This window comes from Tupaia chinensis, unplaced genomic scaffold (genome assembly GCF_000334495.1).
Source record: "Tupaia chinensis unplaced genomic scaffold, TupChi_1.0 Scaffold145082_1, whole genome shotgun sequence".
Classification (NCBI taxonomy): domain Eukaryota; kingdom Metazoa; phylum Chordata; class Mammalia; order Scandentia; family Tupaiidae; genus Tupaia; species Tupaia belangeri.
The window spans coordinates 1,586,810-1,594,478 of NW_006204943.1; positions in this window are offsets into that span (position 1 = coordinate 1,586,810).

A 7,669-nucleotide genomic window follows, 5' to 3' on the forward strand; every position below is an offset into this window, starting at 1 on the left:
GCTCACCTCCAGCCCCGCCGGCGCCCTTCCGGATAGACGCTTCGGAGGCATCTGCCCGCACTGTCCTGCGGGACACCGGGCTGGGGGCTGCCTCACGTCGGGGAGCGGTGGAAGGGAGGTCGTGGGAGAAGACAGGAGGGACGGGCAGACCTTGGCCAGCGGGCACTCCCTGAGGAAGGTGCGCGAGAGCGGGGCGGGTGCGGCTGGGCGGAGGACCAGTCTCGAAGCTGCGGCCAAGCCAGAGCAACTTTCCTATTGCGAGGCAGAAGGACATGAGTAGGATTCCTAAAGGCCTCCAGGAGGGTGGAGGTCATGCGGGCAAGGCGGGTTCTCAGTACCACCAGGAAGCTGAATGGGAGCGTATCATGCCTCGGTTTCCCCAGCTGCCAGGGTAGCGAGACAGCGGTACTCATCCCCCACATGGGGTGTGGTCGGGATGGAAAACGGATTATTGAAAGTGTTCCAGGATACTTTGCCTAAAGAGGGCACTAAGATTGAAAATTCAGTTTTCTATTTACTTCTGTAACAGCTACAGTGACTCAATCCCACTTAGGAAGAAAAGTAAACATGCATAAATCTAAGGCTAGCCCAGCGCCTTGTATAGTAACCTTCCAGACAGAGAAAGATTGATCCCATTTGACAGTTTAACTATATCGATATGGAGGAAGTTTCAGAACATATCTTCCTCCAAATAATAGACATCCATCCTTTGGGGATTTTCGAGTATGTGTGCTCAATATTATCCATCTCGTTCCCTGTTCTGGTAACAGCAGTTCGTTTTTCCCATGAGATCTACCCTTTTCCCTCACCCAGAATGAGTCTTGGTGGTTCCAGGATACTGACACCTCCCACCCTTACTCCACAGAACAAGCCATCATATGGTGATCGGTTCTGGGGTGAGCATGCTGGTCCGGGAAATCTGGGCCTTTTGTTGGAGCGATTCAGAAGAAGCTCCTTACACTAGAATAACTAAGTTATAGGAGATAAGCCTGTGGTAGTAAGGGTCACCAGTGCACACCAATGAAGCCAGCTTCAAAGAAAGAAAAGCTGAAGAGTCAAAGGTGGCTGCCCTGAACTCTACCCTGAAGCCATAAATCCTTTCCCTTTTTATTCCTTCAAGTCAGTTTCAGTTGTCACATGTCACAAAAGAGCCCTGACTCCTTAGTGCCCTGGATCTATCATCCCAGGCATCCTTAGGCTGCTCCAGAGTTGATGCGCCCCCCCTCATTGAAGGTCCAATTCCAGTTTCTACTGGAAGAATAAAGATCTCAGGGATCCCACGTGATGTTCTCTTTCTATGACTTACTCAAAACCCAGCAATGCCACACTCACAACTTTAGCCCCCTGCATGGATGAACCATTATGTTACAATCTATCATTAAACTAAAAAGCATAAAAGTGAATAAGAATAAACTGGATTTCTGTTGCTACCCTAGGTTTTAGGAAATATTTTTCTCTTGTTTTAAAGGGAGCCCTAACTATCTTTAAAACCTCATACATATTAATTATTAAAACTAAGATGAAGGTGTCAATTAAAATTACTGAGTCGTGGGAAAACTCATGACACATTTCGCATAGAAAAATACATTGTGACTTTTCTGACAAACCAATAGTAAAGCAAAGTGACCCTAAGATCTCAGAATTGCAAAGGTATATAAAATTTAGGTTCTTTCATATGTACTCCCCATTCTCCATCACCACCCTCCCCCCATGTGGGTCTCCCCTTCACAGGATTGCTGATTGGGTCTCAGCCAGCCTCTTCATGAACCCATAAAGGAATGCAGTACTTTAAAAGTTGGTCTAGTCTGCATTTGATCAGAACTAACCATTACAAAGTAATCCCACAGAGCCACATGATAGAGCAGCAGTAACGCATTTCTATGATGCTGGACCCACATAGCATGGTCCCAGTTTTGTATCATGAGGTCTCCCTGAATAAGCCACACCAGTGATTGGATTGTATTACAAAGATAGGTAGGTAGACGATTGATAGAAAGGATGGATGGATGGATGGATGGATGGATAGATAGATAGATAGATAGATAGATAGATAGATAGATAGACAGATAGAGATATAGATAGATATAGATATAGATATAGATATAGATATAGATATAGATATAGATAAATATGTTTCCTTACATTGAGTCAACATACTTCTCCCTGACAGAACAAAAGACAAACTTGTGGCCACTTACAATGTCTCTTTTTCAAGATCTCTGCTTGATCTTTAATGGCAGATGATGTGTCCCAGCCCTTCATCATTTTAGGTTGCCTCATTTCAGTTTGTGAGTGCTTCTGCTGAAGCATAGTATTCAAAGCTAAACCCAAAGGTAGATTTCAAGAAATTTAAACTTCAGATCCCTTTCCACACATATGAGGGGGTCTTAAAAATGTATATATGTGGTATTATGGTTTTGTAAAATTTCAGAATTTTTTTAAATTTTCTTTTTTTCTTTCATAAGAATGAGAGACAAGGACCCTCAACAGGGTCTCACACTGCCCCTCACTTTGCCCCTCTTCCCACCCAGGGGACTCAGCATATACAAGCTGGCTGGGGAACTGAACACATGAACTTCCATATGAATCCAGCGTAGCGTGAGCAGCACATTACTTACCACTGCACCACCAAGCCAGCCCTCAAGAATAATATTTTAATATCAGGAGGTTTGCAGTGGACCAAATGTTAGTGTTCCCCAAACATCATTTTTTTTTATTTTATTTTTAGAGAGATTTTTGCTATAGAATGTGTGTGGTTGCCAGAGACACAAAAAGTGAGAAATCACCACCCAGGGGGAATGATCACACTGCAATCCCTTCTCCAATCTCCCCTTGGGATCTTGACCACACACGCATATGTGCCAGGTGTGAGTTTTTTTAAGCCAAATCCAGGACTGGAACCACAGTCAACTATGTAGGAATCCAGCGGCATAACCATTATGCCATCTGCTAGTCCCCCAAAAAATTATATGTTGAAATCATAAACCCCAATGTGATACCTAATACTGATAGTAATAGAAGTTGGGGACTTTGGATGGTAATTAAATCATGGAGTGGAGCCTGTATGAATGGGATTATGCTCTAATTAAAGGGACTTCAGAGCGCGTTCTGGCCTTCTTCCCACTACACGAGTATACAAACGAGAGACGGCAATCTGACACTGACAGAGGGCCCTCTCCAGGACTGGACCGTGCTGGCACCCTGGGCTCAGACTTACAGTCTACAGAACTGTGAAAAGTCAATTTCTGTTGTTTGTATGCCACCCAGTCGATGATACTTTGCTATAGCAGCCCAAACTAAGGACTCTCTAACTTCCCCTCTGTCATTATTTCCCTTGTGTCTGGAAGAATTAGAATAATTGAGGCTAGTTTAAGGATCTGGCTAAGGAGAAGCTGAGTTAAAGTGGAATAAGTTTACGTGGTGGGTCCATGGCCATTACATTTTACTCTAACAGCAACATCTATTTCAACGGCTTATAAGCTTATAGTCACCTGGGCCACTACGTTGTGACATAAAAGTAGGGAAATCATATCACCAGAAATCATCTCACCAAATGAATGCATAGTTCAAGACCCAGCAGAGTATATGAATTATAGAGTAGACAGTGTTTGAAATATGTGGATCCACAGTTAGAATGTGGAATATCTGTCCCCCCAGATCTTTTTTTTAAATAATTACTTATTTAATTTTTTTTATTCATTCACTTATTTTTTAATTTGACCAGAGAAAGACACACAGAGAAAGAGTGAGAAAGCTAGCTGCCAGGTCTGGGATTCGAACTGTGGTCAGCCATGTGGGAGTGTCCAGTGTCCTAACCACCATGCCACCTGCTAGTCCCCATGCCCCAGACCCGATTCTCTATAGACGAAGGAAATCTAAAAATGTTCTCAAATTTGACAACAATCCTAAAAATGCATGCGAATTCTCATTAATGAATTGTGAATTAGAAAGGAATTCCCCTTTTCTTTTTTTTCTTTTTTTTTTTTGGAGAGGTTTTTGCTATAGGGTGCGTGCGCTCGCCAGACAGATAGAGAGAGACAGAAAGCGAGAAATCACCCCCCAGGGGGGATGGTCACACCACAATCCCTTCTCCATTCTCCTCTCGGGTTCTTGGGCACGCACGCACACACGCCCGGCATGAGTTTTAAGCCACCGGGTCCAGGATGTGAACCGCGGTCAACTACATGGGAGTCCAGAGACATAGCCATTACGCTAACTGCTGGTCCCACCCCTTAACTGTTAATAATAAGATGCATTTTGACCAACTTATCTAGAAAGACTGAAATATCTTTTAACTCTATAGGACATAATGAGACAAAACTATTTTTATATGAAGAAGAAATCAAAGAGTATAAAGCCAAAATATATAGAAAAAAGTATCACAGAGATATATCAGGCAGTTAATTAATTTAAATAATCATAGTACATGGGCCACAAGTGGCATGATAGTTAAGGTGCTGGATTCCCACATGGCCGACTGTGATTCAAATGGTGTGAAAATCACAACAAATAAATAAATAAATACATGTTTCTTTTAAAAATTATAATATAGTATTTTTCTAGATTTGGTGATGTCTAGTACCTGTGAGTTTTTTTAACGTGATTTGTTGTCATTCTAAAATCTTAGACATATGTTCTTTTATGCACCCACTTTTGTATTCATAATGTGTATTTTTTTTTTCTTAAAGCTACCCTAGGGCTCTACACTAGGCTACGGGATAGTGATAGCCTAGTAATTAAGGGAACTGGACCCTACATGATCTGACCATGGTTCAAATTACAGCCCCAGTGTTTTGAAAAACACATAGGGCATGGATGCATGGCTCCAATCCCAACAGGATGAAAAAACTAGAGAAGAGATTGTAACATGACCATACCCCATTGCGGGGGGACACTTTCTGTCCTTCTCCCTCTGTCATTCTCTGGTGAGTGCATGTGTCCCTTGACAATTAAAAAAATAAAAACTAAAAACAAAAGAAAGAGTGCCCAGAATTATATATCTTCAACCCTACAAAACCTAGATCTATCCCTAATAGAAACTAATGCTCAGAATGTGGCCTCATCAGTGTAGTATTCAGAGTGGAAGCTTCCAACTGACGAAATGACTAATTAAAGCAATATGTTATCTTGAGACATCCATTCCTAGAGTATTTTATCTATAAACCATTTTAAGAGAATAAATAAATAGTCACAACTGGAATTTGAGGCATGACACAGGTTATACAGCTGAATCCCAAAAAATACTCTTAAATGTATTATAGCTTTTCTGCCTTTTAAAAGAAAGGGATCAGCAGGCAGCATAATGGTTACATCACTGGACTCCCACATAGTCAAGTGAGGTTAGAGTCGCGGACCAAGCAGCTTAAAATTCCCACCAGGTGCATGTGTGTGCGTGCCCAAGAGGAGAATGGAGGAGAAGGATTATCGAGTGGCCATCCCCCCAAAGTGTGATTTCTCACTTTCTGTCTCTCCGGCGAGCACACATGCCCTATCGCAAAAATCTTTCTAAAAAATAAAAAAAAAAGAAAAATTTACTAAACATAAGGGACTGATTATTTTCATAGTGGTTATGGTTTATTTACCATATTATGATTCAGTGACACCCTCAGGAGCTCATAGGGTGAGTGGTTTTGTCCCATATTGAATGGCCTTAGACTTCTATAATTTTTTGTTATTCTTAATACTTTAAGAGTAACTTTTTCTTTACAACGCCACACTTTTTCCTAGTTGTACTATGTAACATTGCATTGGTCAGGGCTCTCTAGAGTAACAGAACCAGTAGAATAGATATATATTTAAAAAAAAAAAACTCATTGAAAAAAAAAAATCATTGGACCAGCATGCAACATTTAGGTTTTAGTAGTTAGATCCCACGTGGCTGACTGTGTGGTTCAAGGCCAATAGCTTGAAAAACATGCCAGGCACATGTGGATACATGCCCAAAATCACAAAAGGAGAATGGAGGAGGAAGGATTGCAGCATGGCCATCTCCCTGGGGAATAGTTTCTCTCCCTCTCCCCCCCCCCAGCTCTCTCTCTCTCTCCATGTATGTATGTGTGTCTCCAGTAAACACATATGCCCTAAAGCAAACTAATTTTTTTTTAATTTTAAAAACGTGCTGAAAAAATAAGGAATTTATTATAGGAATTATTTCATGTGATCACAAGGGAGGGAAGTCCCACAATTAGCTGTCTGCAAACTGAAAGACTCTGAAGTGGGGGAAGGTACTGTTCCATTTTGAGGACATAAAAGGAACCCTCAGTGGGGCATAAATTAAAGCATCCTTGGGAAGCCACTGGTAGGAGTCCAGAGTCCAAAGATTAAAGAACTTGGAGTCTGGCTAGAGGGGTACAAGGGCTGGGAACAAACAAACGAATGCAGCCAAAGGGCAAGTGAAGGGGCAGGGATGAAGCAGACAAACAAACAGGAGCAGAACATACAGCAGGCTCAGGAAGGAAGGGTCAGAGGGAGAGGGAGGGGAAGAGAAAAAAGAGCCCTACTTCCTCTGGTTATCCCTCATGGTGCTCCTAGATGATTGGATGGTCCCTGCCCACACTGAGGACACATCCTCCTCCCAGCCCATTGACTTATAGGGCACTCTTATTTGACAACACTCTTAAAGACTCATTTAGAAACAATATTTCACCAAACTTGCAGGCATCCTTAAATCCAGTCAAATTGTCGTACAAAGTTAACCATCACATTGCCCACCTTTTCTTTGTTTTAATTTTTCATTTTTAAAGTTTGTTTATTTATTTCTTCCATGAGCAAGAGAGACAGAAGAGAAACAGCACCACCAGTAGGGTCTCCATGCTGCGTTCACCCCAGCTTCAGCCAGTTGCAGATCTGGCCACAGGATGCTTGGCATCCTTAGAGAGGTCTCCAGATGTGAATCCCAAAACTTTCTACGTGGATCAGCCTCACGGAACATCATGTTTTACTGCTACATCATCATCCAGTACCATCTTTTCTTTTCTTTTCTTTTCTTTTCTTTTCTTTTCTTTTCTTTTCTTTTTTTTTAGAGATTTTTGCTATAGGGTACCTGCGCTCGCTGGAGAGACAGAGAGAGATGGAGAGACAGAAAGCAAGAAATCACATCTCCCCAACATTTCCCCTCCCCCAGGGAGGATAGCCATACCACAATCCCTTCTCCACCATTCTCTCAGGACTTGGGGCACACATGCACATGTGCCCAGTGTAAATTTCAAGTCTCCAGGTCCAGGACTTGAACCATGGTTGGCCATGTGGGAGTCCAGCACCTTAACCATTATGCAACCTGCTGCCCCCGACCTTTTCTTTTCTTAATAATCTTTATTATGTCATTCAAAATTTCTGCTTATGAGTTAATATAGAATTGATACATTAGATAAATATTCTCATTAGCACTTTGTCTAAAATGGCTTGTGAATGGGAGCTAGTTCAGTAAATATACAAGAGCTTTAGTGCATAAACTTATTTGTTACCTATTTTGCTTACTCAGAAGCCTCTCTTGCGATCTTCTAGTGTCTCATCCATTACTTATAAGAATCTCTGGAGTTTTCCTTTCACATATTCTTTAAGAAAATATTGGATACCGCTTACTGTGAGCCAGTCATTCTCCTAAGTATTCAGAATACAAAGGTAAAGGAAATGAAAATCTCTGCCCTTGTGAGGCTTATATTCTAGTGAG